The sequence below is a fragment of the Equus caballus genome, chromosome 4 (assembly GCF_041296265.1).
Source record: "Equus caballus isolate H_3958 breed thoroughbred chromosome 4, TB-T2T, whole genome shotgun sequence".
In the NCBI taxonomy this organism is placed as follows: Eukaryota; Metazoa; Chordata; class Mammalia; order Perissodactyla; family Equidae; genus Equus; species Equus caballus.
Window position 1 is genome coordinate 77,416,230 of NC_091687.1, and position 12,950 is coordinate 77,429,179.

Here is a 12,950-nt window from a genome sequence, read left to right on the forward strand (position 1 = left end):
ACCCACGTCCTCCAAAGTTAAATTTTCCGGTTAGACTGTCTCGAGTCAATCTGACCACTTCGAGCTGACAGGCAAGCCAGTCAAATAAGCAGTCACAGTGGGCCAAAAATCTGTCAAAATACTTTGCTTAACTGGTGATTACTTTTTGACTGACTTGAGCAGTCAAGTTAATCAAAACAGTCAAACCAGGTTTCCCATGTATACACAGTCTTAGCTCTTCCTGTGTTAGTAGATGTGCCCTGTTTATATATGTGAAAGGAGTTTTATTAAGTTACATTGTTTAAGAGAAACAAGTCAAAAAAGTTGTGAGCAACTAGTTTGACAGTTAAGGCTCTCTTAAGAGTTCCTCAGCTTCAGCACCGGGGAGAAAAGGCTCACTGGGCCTGTCTGTGACCTACAGAAGGGAGGCAGGGGGGAGGGGCAGACAAGAGAAAAGCACAATGGGAGCAGGAAGGATCCTTATGCCCAGCTCATGACATTTTTGGTCAGAGGACTGAGACAAGTGTTCTGACAAGAGAATGGACTAGTCATACTTTTGGAGATTAAATGAAAACACCTACAAAGACCCCAGCATAGGGCTTGGTGACATAGATGTCACTGTTGACCATGCTTTTCTATTCTTAGCGTGAATGGCCATTTTTGTCAGATGAAAGATAACCTTTAAGAATCCCCTAAATTAATTTAAAAATTGGGGTGGGGGGGATTTCTCTCAGCTTATACAAATGACAACCTTGAATTGCAGCCTAATGTTTCAAAAGCATTGTTAGAGCAGCAGTTAGGATTGAAGGGTCTGGAATCCGCCCACCAGGCTTTAAACCTGGGCTCCTCACTGACAAGCCGTGTGCCTGTGGGCCAGATATTTCACCCCTGGTATGTAAATACCCTTATCTATACAATGGGTGCAATACTACTATTCAGTTTGCAGATTTGTTCTGATTGCTAGATGATGTAATGAGTGTGAAGCACTTTCAATAGGGCAGAGTAAGGAGGCCTTGCTGTACACAGGCATCCAGTCAGAAGAAGATGCTCCAGTTCCAGTTCTCCATAACTGTGAGAGCATCTTGTTCAGACAAAGGAGTTTTATAAAGTACTAGACTTCTTTTATACCAGCGTCTTATGTTTGTTTTAACTCATGCCCCAATTCATAGCTTTATCATTTAATATCTTTATAATTTCTAATAACAATGCTAAAAAGCATGTGGCTAAAGTTTCTAGGTCACCATTCTGTGCAGGCATTGAGCCAGGAGCTTTCCCCTCACTTTCTGGTTTAATAACCATGAGACCATGATGTCAGGTTTACACATGAAGAAATTGAGTTTCAATCAATTACATGACCTGCCTGGATCAAACAGCTGGTTATGATGGAGCTGGTTTTGAAACCTAACCATCTTGCTTTAAAACCTATGCTCATTCTAATACACCACCTTTCTAAGAGCCTATAATGTAATAAATATCTAATTAATAATAAGTTATATTTTGGGTTCTTCCAGCAAAGAAGAGTAGTTGATATTGTGGGTTTGGGAGTTCCTAAAGAGAATCATTTGTTTATTGGGCCTCTGAAGGGATTACAAGTAAATCAGAGGAACCAGAATGATTGAACACTGACCTGTCATATCCAGAAGACCAGGTTCTTCCCACATTCTACATTGCCACTTTAGATTCCAAAAAATAAAACAAAATGTCTGGAAGATAAAGCACACATATTCTGAAGGATTTAGAGCTGGAAAGGATTTCAAAGTCTGGTTAATTAAGCAAATGCGAGATAGAATGTCTCGTTAATTGAAGCTGGCTGAAATATCAATTAATAGCCTGTAAACTAAGCAGTTCTGGTGACATCAAAATGTTGTTTCATGCTGTTTTCTTGGGTGATTTTTCTGTCACTGATAGAGGTAGTAACCTCAGACAATAATGTACAAAAAGCCTCTCAAGGAGCATGAATGAATGATACCTCTGGGAAGAGCCCAGGCTTCCAGCTAAAACTCAACATGGGAGGGTGTAATCCAACATACAGGATTAACGTCTCAGGAGGCTTGCCCGAGGTCAGTTGTCTCTCTGTGATGCCTTATCCTCTAGATGGAAATAAAAACAGTGAACTCTCTTAAATGTGCCCTACGGTCTGATTAAAGATTGAAAAGGTCTCTAAAAATCCACAGCACTCCCAGGGAAAAATGCTAAATATCATTATCATTATTACACCAAATGCCATAATTTGGTCTCCTCAGATTCCCTTTTTATGTAGATTCCATCAAACTCTGACTTTTGACTTTTTGCCTCTCTGACCAAGTCTCCAATGACAAAGCAAAGGGAAATGTTGAGGCAATTAGTGGGAAATGGAAGCAATTAATTCTCTTTTTTAGTGAAGACCTAGCCTCTGTGAACCAGTTTAACCAAAAATAATCAATGACCTTTCTCTGACCAAACTGAGGCAAATCTACTTGATATTTGTCACTGGTTATCCATCTACTGCTTCAACATTAATGAGTCTCTTCACTTTGCCCCTTTCTTTTATGAAATTGAGCCATCTATTCTGGTCCCTTGTTACCTCTGCAACTGCCATTGTTGCAAATCTAATACAGTCAAAGACCTCATTATCCGTGGGTAAGCCTAGGAACCATTTTTAGCTTAACTGTGGTTTCTGATTTCCCAACCCTTCTCCCTTGAACTGTTTCCCCTTCTCTGCTATGAAGATGGGATCTTGTTCAAAATGAATGAAATAGAACAACAAAGATAAAGTTTAAATTTAAACTTTAAAAAGATTATACAATTTACCTAGGTCTAAGCACCATACCGACCTAGGTCAAGCCCCTGCCCCATCACTTACTCACTGGTCACCTTGGGAAAGCTGCTAATCCTTCAAAAACAGCACTTTTCTCTTTTGAACAATGGAGATAGCAGCACTTGCCTCAAGGGCATTATCAGGCTCAACCAAGTTGATACATGTAAAGCCCAATCAATGTTAGCTGTTATCAACTGTTGAAGAGAAGAGAAGATTTCATGCAATATTGCTGATTTTGGTACTCACTAAAACTCTTTAAGGTGATGGCTACTCACGCAGGGGTAGTTGACATTCACTATCTCTCTTTTCTCCCCCAGTAGAAGACTTCGTATTTTAGCTTACGCATTTATTCTATAAATTCTTTCCTTCTTCTAGCATATTCTGGAATATCTTTGCTTGCTCTTTTGTTATTATTGTTGTTTGTTTTGTCTTTAGACAAATACTTCTTGAGCAACTGGTCAAAAGTCTTGTCATCCATTTCACTGAGTGAGTTCAGTGGGGCTGAATCTAGTGAATTTAGATACTACTTAGTACCACCAGTGTTTCACGTTGAAACAAATAGAAATGATAATGAATTGGCAATATATTTTTAGAAAGCATGGAAAAATAGAGGTGATCTATGAATAAAAGGCAAACTAAAGGTTACCTCTCAAATTATGCTAAGAGTTGCTTCATTCTCAACTTCATTTTGCTCTGAGAGCTCTGTCCTAAGGGAGAGTCCTCTAAGGCTGTTTTCATAGGAGAGGACATATGAGATAGTAGCCCATGGTTATGTTTCATGCTCTGAAAATCTGTCAGAGATGTGAGATCAAGGATCCCACAGGGAGAAGCAGAGATGTCCTTCCTTTGGGCTGTGACCTGGATTTCCGATCTTAGAGCTCCTGTATCCAATCTAAGTTTGATATCCCAGGAGTAAATTCAGAACTTCTCTTCAGGCACAGGAGACCTAAACTTTAACACCACCAGACTCCTTGTCCTTCACACTCAGTCCCAGTCCCAGCCTTTTACTCTCCACACTGAATATTAATTCAACTTAAAATATTCAGCAAACACACGCACGCACATACACACACACAGACTTATTCAAAGTCATATGGCAAGTTAGTAGCAAGCTAAAATGCTGAACTTCTGACTTCCTATTTCACAGTCTTGTTCTATCAGCATTAAACCAAGCAACCACAAAGAAATCACTGAATCACTTGCAAATATTTGCTTGGCCCACTGGTTTGGGAGCTAATCCATGTTCACTTTAAGCGGTTATTTCTACAGTGGAAAATGATGCAGTCCACTACCTTTGATTTTCTTATGAACTAGGTCCTATCATATTTTTAGCAAAGCACTTGCCTTCTGTTCTTGCCAGAGGTGCAAACACTTTGTAAAGTGTTACCCAGAGACACATACTCATTCTTGCTCTTAAAGCAGCTACAGGCTGACACTATAAACAAAATCTAAAACTGATGACTCTAGTCTTTCATCCCTCCAATATATGTTCCAAATGGCCAGAGATAGCCTGCTAAAACACAGTCAGATCAAGCTACTCCTCTTGTTAAAATCCTACAACCTTAAAAGCACAGCTCTTATGGTCTGCCACCACCTTAACTCTCCAGCCCTACTTTCCATCATTCTCCACCATGATCCCAAGCTCTAATCAAAGACCCCTGAATGTGCCGTGCTTTTCACAGCTCTGCACATGCTAGTCTTTTAGTCTGATGCCTTTCTCCTACCCTTTGCCTGCCTAGAGAATAGCTAATTATTTTTCAAGATATGCTTTCATCATCATCTCTTTGAACTCTTCCAAAACCGCTAGACTCATAGAGAATTCATGTATACTTTTATTATAACACTTGTCAGTGCAATTAATTGTTGAAATGCCTCAACTGCTCATTGGCAGGTAAGATATCTTATCTTAGCATCCTCAAAACCTAGTATCCTCGAAAACTCACACCTGGCACACGCCTCTACTTTTATACTTCAGCTTAATTAAACTTACATAGCTATTATTAAGTTACTGATCAAGGCAAAATCACACCTTGTCTACTTTCTCCAGGAAATAGTGTCATCAGTCATCTCAATGGGCAAACTCACCCATTGGTTTGTTCCTACTTTAAGGGTGGGTATGCTCAGTTTTCCAAACACTATATCCCCACATGTCTACAATAAGTGCTCAAAATGTTAATAAGAAAAAATGATAGTTTGCAATAAAAACAATAGATGTTTTAAAATTTGATAGCAGAGAGAAAGTAAAGAAGGTTGAATACGCTTACAGGGAAAATCTTTAATGGTGGGTATAATTCTGATGGAAGGAGGAAATCATCCATCGTGTGAAAAGTATCTTTCGTTTGTGAAGGACAATCATAAGCTTAGAAGAGGAAAAGTGATTGACTAAATGGAGAGAAAGAAACATTTGAGAGTATGACTAAAGGATCAGACGCCTGTTAGGGTAAGATTAATTAACGAGAAGCCTAAAAGTTTACCAGAACTTAAAGTCTGGTGGTAGAAACCAAGAAGTCTGATGCTGCAGAGAAAACTGCTGTTGCAGACCTCAGATGGTTCAGTAGGTTCAAATCCATTTGAATTTACACAGGATCAAAAGGAGCAGAGTGTGAAGATCTTAGCTGCTGAGAAATTCCCTGCAGACCATGGCTGAGACCATTACCTGTCTATAGACAGATTTCCAATGTGGTAGTACTGGTCTTTTTTGGGGAGTGGGAGAGGAAGCTTAATAGAATGAGTTTTGACAAAGGAAGGGAAAAAGGATACAGTGAAATATCTGATTGAACACATGGAAAATCCTGACTCAAATTCTTATTTGGTTGGAAATACATCTAAGGAAGCTGAGTGTCTTTCAGAAGTTCATTTGTCCGTGTGCTTATGAACTTCTGTACTGGAAACAAGTTCACAAAATAAGAAATAAAGAAAAAAAACAACAACAACAAAGGGAGGGATAGAAGGATTCTCTGGCCCAGTGGAAGAAACTAGAAGGTGAATCACAATCTGTTCCAGTTCACAGGCTGAGAAGTATTTCAGGGAAAGCAAGAGATGATTTGAAAACACCCTCCCATGGTAACTGTTAGGAATGAGCATAAGGGGTATAGAGTCCTTATTAAAACTCAATCTCTACTTCCTAGACTCATTTCCTTCAATTGCTTTTTTTAGTTCTCCTTTTGAATTCTCACCTATTCTTTCAAACCTGAAGAGATAAAAGAAAAACAGCAACCTAATGGATCATTAGGCTCAACCTCCCCTGTATCTTGAGAGCAATGACAAAATCAGGACAAGGGCTTTGGCTCCTTGACCAATCTATTCTTAAAACTAGTCACCTGAGGAAATTCTACAACCTATTTCACTTTTCAATAATACAGATTCCCCTAGTTTTCCTAACGTTTAACATAAATTACCTGTAATGCATTCTCATACCATTCTTCCTCTTTGTTCATGATGAAGTGGCCAACACTTTCCATGCTCCAATAAATACAGTTTAACGGAATCACAAAATTCTCTCTCAACTCAGTTCTCATAGGCAAAGTAATGTCTGCCAAGTTTTGTATATCTCCAAACACCTGTACCCACCCCCAGACTGCTTAACTGGTTGGTAATTCACAACTCTATAAAATAAGAAATATTTTTGTACATTAGTTTCTTGCCACTCATTTTTTCTAAAAGACTACTGTTAAGCTCTCCCCTGATAAGTTATGTTTTTGAGGACACGTGATTTTTACTGCTTTCCTCGTACATCTTCTGTGCTATGCCTCACAGACTTCTTCCTGATCTTAGAAACATAACCTGTAAAACTCAAGTAGGAAATACATTTTGCACTATACATTTGTTTTCTTTTGCCAAATAGTATAAGATTTGTGATCTATTTGTAAAATCACCTCTATGGATCTGCTATCACTCCAGTGCTTAATCCAATATTTTTTACTATGAGTTAATTAAACTTATCTCCATGAAGAATCTGGCACGTCTAGCTGATTTCAGATCATTTTATTTGTACGCTGATTTATAAAAAATTGAATAATTGCATTTCCACATGTATGTTTATTATTTTATCAAGTCCATCATTATTCCCTTTCTATCATATTTTATTGGTTTATTTGAAACCAGTGTGTAAGAATATTTAATTTCTTTCAGTTTCGCCTTTATTTCTCCTTTCTGACTATTCAAATCACTGTTTTCAAAAATGTTTTCCACTGTGTTAATTACCACAATTCCTGAAAATTTCATTTATGCCAAAAATGTACATCGTATTTAAATGCTTCATAATTATTTTGGCTATCTGGACCTTATAACAAACGTTTGTGCCACAGTCATTAAAATTAAGCTTACATTTAAGAAACGTTTTTTAGCTTGTTTCATTTTTGACATCAGCTCCAAGTTTCGGTTCAGCAAAACGTACTTGTACTATCCCAGTGCTTTGTAATGAAATAAAAACTAAAAAGTAGTAACAATCAAAACCAAAGAAATAGATAACATGAAAATTATATATATATTCCATTTGCTTTATAGCTAAAAAAGATTTTTTCTCAAAATGGGGATCGCAAAGCTTGGCCTATTTAAGGTGGCTTCCACCAAAAAAGTAAAAGAGTTAGTATTAATTCCAAAGCTACTTGAAAGTGTCAAGCTATGCACAGATTCATCTAAAACACAAGTGAAGCAGAATTGTCTGAACAATCTTGACAATGAACTGCACGTTCTGTTTCACTTTGCTTTGTTGACACAGTCTCTGAACAGGGAAGAACTGTGAAGATTATTTTAAAGTCTCCATGTTAAACGAAGTTTCTAGTAAATAAATGACCAATCAGCTATCCAAAATGAATCAAAGATTACCTCAGGTTTATTTTTTCTCAAAATGTCTATTCCCAATGAAACAGTTTAAGACAATATTGAAAATATTGGATTATAATTCATATAAACAAATATATATAAAATATACGTGTAAATGTGTGTGTGTATACAGACGTATAATCTTCAAGTCCCTACTACAATTCTACTAATTATTACAATTGAAAACTATCACTATAAAAAGTTATTGCTTTGGGATATTTGGCATCTCCTACACAAACTTTTCAGATCCAAATCTTCATTTAAAAAAACAGGATAATTTTTAACCCTGGAAAAATAACATATGCCATCCGCTAAAGTACTATCTAGTGTTATTTCTGCTATGAACAGTATTCATATTTTCTTACCTTTAAAAGCCAATAAAATATATATTGCTAAAATGTAAACAGTAATTAACATTTACTCATAAAATAACATATAAGATGCAATAAAATGTTAAATCCTGTTCCAATTTAGTAAATATCCAAGAATATTAAACTGGAAAAAGAAATTGCTTTGGTTATCACGAACTAAAACAGTGATTTCTACATCTTGATTAAAATAAGACATTAATAGAGTTTCAGATATATTTTACCCAAATAACAGCAAATCACAGCCCGACTACTCTAATATCCTGATACGTAGTGATCATGCAAGATGAAGCCATAATTATAAGCATTCTGCACATATCAAAGTAAAATAGGTATTGATTAGACTTGTCTTCATAGTTTGTTTAGAGTACAGAAAATTAACCTGCCACTTTAGTTACCTACCAGCAATGATTGGATTCTATCAGGGTTATCACCTCTACAAACAGCACCAAATTATAATCCCTCTTCCCATCACATAAGCGCCATGCCAAAAGAGACAACCAAAGTAAACGATCTGGTCATGAAAAATGAATAGTTTACGGTGGTTGGAATACACATAGTTGAGGAAAGAGAAAAGAGAAGTGGCTCATTAGGGCATTTCCTGAACCTCGGTTGGAATTTCAGTTAAGGAAGAAGAAATGACACAGCAGTTTCAATTAGGGGGACTTCCTTTCTTTTTCTGAAGTATGCTACCAATTTGAGAAACAGTACTCCAACAAAACTACTCCACAGTAAGGTGGTCACGGTAAAAACTCTTGTTGATCCCGTTATTGCCCTGTAATTAACGTTTCTTTCCAGAATATACACAAGCAGTATATGGTTGTTGTCAAAATGGACTAGGATCCCACATTTATTGCAACATTTAACATTTCTTCATCAAACTGGCCGGCACCAGTTTTCGGTTTTTAAGAATTGCAGTTTTGTTTAGAGTACCAACAGCCTTCGAGTTTTTGCTGAAGGCCATCAAATTTCCCATAATTCATATAATAACATTTTCTTTATACATGGTTTTGCCCTCAAAGTGACCCTAGGATGATTTTCATCTTGTCCAAGGATATTTTATCTTCCCATGTAGATGGTAGATATATAATTCAGCTTATAAGATTTCTAATTTTTATTACTATTATTTTTCATACACTAAGGTGATCTGTATTTTTAAGGGACATGAACACTGGTTATTTACTCACTGCCTTTACAAATGAAACTTCTCATTTTATGTATCATTTATCTGCATGAGGTTAAAAATTTAAAGATACAGCTTTGTTCCCACACTATAATTTGTGCTGTGACAATTTGCATTCATTCTATCACAGTTACACCACATGCTTATTTTACCTATATTTTGAAAAAAATATACGAAGAATTCATGTTAATTCTTGAAGGTTCATGCAAAGGTTACATTCAAATTTCCCTTGCCTTTGTGTTTTAAAAAATCATGCAATTAAATTGACATTTATGTTTGTCAAGGAGTGGAGGTTGTATGAAAATATCTCAGCACTTTATGTCTTGCTTGAAGAACCGCAAAACTATTAAGTAAAAAAAAGTTCTCTCATCATCGATAGCAAATTTTTGAGTCATCTTACATTTTCTGATGATGCTATCATATGTCTAAATTTCCTAAGGTGATGGGAGAAAGCAAATATTTAATTTAGAGTAAAATTTATTGATTTAGATTAACATTAGAAATAAAGACACAAGATTAATAAAAAACATTGTTAAGAAAGGGAAATATTTGGGATTTTAACTTATATTAGCAACTTATATTAGAAACTACTTTAACTTACATTAGAGTTAAAAATACACTTACGCGATTCGGAAGGTAACTTTTGAAGCTGTATTACTACATGGGCGTACATTTTGGTTTTGAGCAATTGGAGATGCACGCATGGATGCACGCACCTGAAGGAACAGGTGCCCATTGTTAACAGTGCTGATCTGCTGATGGTGGTCCAATGGAGTAGCTATGATTTTAAAAGCTTTTCTTTACCTATAGTTTCTATATTTTATCTAGTAAACATGCACGTTATTTGTATTCAAATATAGTTTTAATTTTAAAAGTAGTTCATACATCAAAACATTTAGGGATGGTATACTGCTTGTGTGATATTCTGATATAATAAATGAATATTTGGTCTTCATCCCTAGTTCCTGGTTCCTTATGGGGTGAGAGGAGCCTCTTTTGTTATTCATGATAAGCCCCTTTCAACCATACGTGAGTGCATGTTAATGAAGTGACTTAATGAGCCGCTAGATAGCTTCAGGATGGGCAACTGGTTGCAGAGGAACCAACTACGTGATTAGACGGTTATGTTTCTAAAGCAGATTTGATGATTTTATTCTCCTTACTTATAACCATCAGAAACTTCTTACTGCCTAAACTTTGATTCCGAATTCTCTAGAATAGCTCATAAAAGTCTTCACAACCAAATCTGAGTCTGGATTTCAAGCTTCATCATAAACATCCTCCCTTCTTTCTGCTTAGAATGTGCTGCTGCAAGACTCTCCTTTTCTCAAAGTCTAGATGATATCTGACCTCCTCTCTATAAGCTTTCCTTGAAGAACAAGAATTAAATGCATTTGTGGGTGTGTGAGCAGATGGAACTTTAGATATATTTCTAGCATAGGTGTTAATGTCAACATATTTTAATCCCAAATAAATTCGTAAATCCAATATAATATCCATCAAAATTCTAGTTACATTCTGTTGGGTAAAAAGAATTTTTATTATTATTTACTATTATTTATTATTTACTAGGAAGAATAAATGAAAAACATAGCCAAATATTTTGAAATAAAAAATAGAAAGAACTTGAACCATGAGATGTTGAACATATTATAAAACTACGCTAAAATAAGAGAGTTTACTGCCGGTATAAAGTAGACAGAAAGCTCAAACCTTTTGCACTTTTAGAAATTTAGTATATATTGAAAGCTGTATTTCACATTAGGAGGAAATAGATATATTCTTCAATAAGTAAGGGCAAATGACTAACAATTTGTTGAGAGAGAGAGAGGAAACAAGAAGTAAAGAGAGACTCATATCTCTACTATACCAAAAATTCAATTTCAAAATCTTAAAGATTTAAATATAAAAATTTTTAAACATCATTCATAAAAACATGAGTGACTATTTTGTAGTCCGCAGAGTGGAGAAAAATCTAACACATTTGATCACATAAATATTGAAACCTCTCTAAGAAAAGAAGTATTTTTTTTTTTAATTTGGCAAAACAAAAACTGGGAAAATGCTCTTTTGCATAGCTTTAAAACATATAATATGTAAATAATTGTTACACTGTATTATAAATGTTTGATTATTTGTTTATCCCCTTACCTGAAAATGTGCTTCTTGCTGGATTGGACCATAACATTTTCTTCTTTTATTAATAATTCTGTCTTAATTTTATGGCACTGAAAATTATATAAGATACCTAGCTCAGATTTATCCCAGGAAGGGAGCAAAGAATCTGGGATAGCTATACCCTCCCAAATCTATCAGTCACTGGTTTCAGGCCGCCTCCAGGGGAACATTTATTCCCAGGCACATCCTGCCCAAGTTGCACATGAGCAAAGTGGATTCTGTCATGCTGAGGGCAGCCCTCTGACAAAACTTCCATTCAGGCTGTTGGAAGACAAGCTGTCATTCACTGAAATGGTAAGGGGTATATGGAAATATAGACAGAACACCAACAGCATCTGCTCCAAGTACTTAGAATTGGTCCTGTCACACAGTAGACACTGTATGTTAAATACTAAGCCTTAATATTCTTTACATTAGCCTCCCCATCAAAATGCCATATTTATTGATTCATTCATTCACTAATAAGCTTCTATGGAAAGTCCTAGGATACAAAGACAAACAGCCATAGTCTTTGCCTTCAAGGAGATTAAAATCAGATAGATTTCGGAAGATAAATTACCCATGGTTTAGATTAGTTGAAAACAGACAAACAGTAATTTAATGGGGTAATATATGAAACAGCAAACAAAAAATGATGTCAGGAATAAAAGGATCCTTTTTCTTACATCTGACTTTTTGGAGGAAATAGGCTAATGACATAAGAAATGCCATGAAAGTAGAGATTGTTTGATTTCCAAAGCCAAATGCATTTTGAGGCACTAAGATAACAATCAATAGTAAATAATACCAAAGTTAGATAATGTTTAAGTTTAAAATATTAACAGATCATACAGAGAAAAACTGTTGCTTGCCAAATAGAAGCTAACGCACTTTTGGAAATGGACTCAGAAAGTAGCTCTACAAGTAAATAAAAAGCAGACAAGAAGATAGCATACTAGGCCTTCCAAAAAAGGAAAACAGTACATTCCTTGTTACTTCAGATTGCTTTCACTGAAGTCTCAAAGATAGAAGGTTATTGGTAAAAAATCCTTTTAATGATAATTGATTTTATACATAGACACCAAGGATGATGAGGTTCTTTACACCCATAAGAACGCCTTTTTTCTTACCAATAAGTAGCCCAGATAAAGACAATCATTAACTTATGAAAAATTTACAATCTGATAAACACTGAAAAAACCTAACTTCTCTTTTAAAAAGCTAAACCAAAGGAAAAAACATCTCTCCTAAGAAATTTGGAAAGGATGTCCAGAATCAATATTACCATAGAAAATAAGCAAACAAAATCAGGTGTGAGTATATAGAACTGGAATTTATATGTCACTCATGAATAGGAATTATACTTTTAGAGAGATTAATATTATGATTAAGTCACTTAGCAAATAATTGCCATTGATTATTCAAAATTCTGACTTCATTACCTGTTTGGGGAAGTGCAGAAGTTAGAAAGTGAATGTTCCCTGTTTTTATGTGATAACTCCAGATCTTGAATAGCACTTTAACATGAACACTAAATGTCAAATCTGATCTTGAATTCCGATACAATTTAGGAACTACAGACCATCTAACATATAGGAGTTCATCCCACTAAAAAGCTAATACTGAAACTGATTTGGATTTC

The 12,950-nt window shown here is 35.6% G+C and overlaps 1 protein-coding gene across 5 annotated transcripts in view; it reads right to left on the reverse strand.

The window, feature by feature from the left end:
* Window positions 1-12,950, reverse strand: part of TFEC (transcription factor EC) — a 178,908-nt gene that overhangs the window by 64,916 nt on the left and 101,042 nt on the right. The window contains exon 1 of one of the 5 annotated variants that reach the window (XM_005609324.4): window positions 8,371-8,558. The exons of 3 other annotated variants lie outside the window; for them this stretch is intronic. The gene's annotated coding sequence lies outside the window, so the exon portion shown is untranslated. Of the gene's footprint in view, window positions 1-8,370; window positions 8,559-12,950 lie in introns of those variants that run through there. One more of the 5 variants, XM_070264950.1, reaches the window with a different exon arrangement.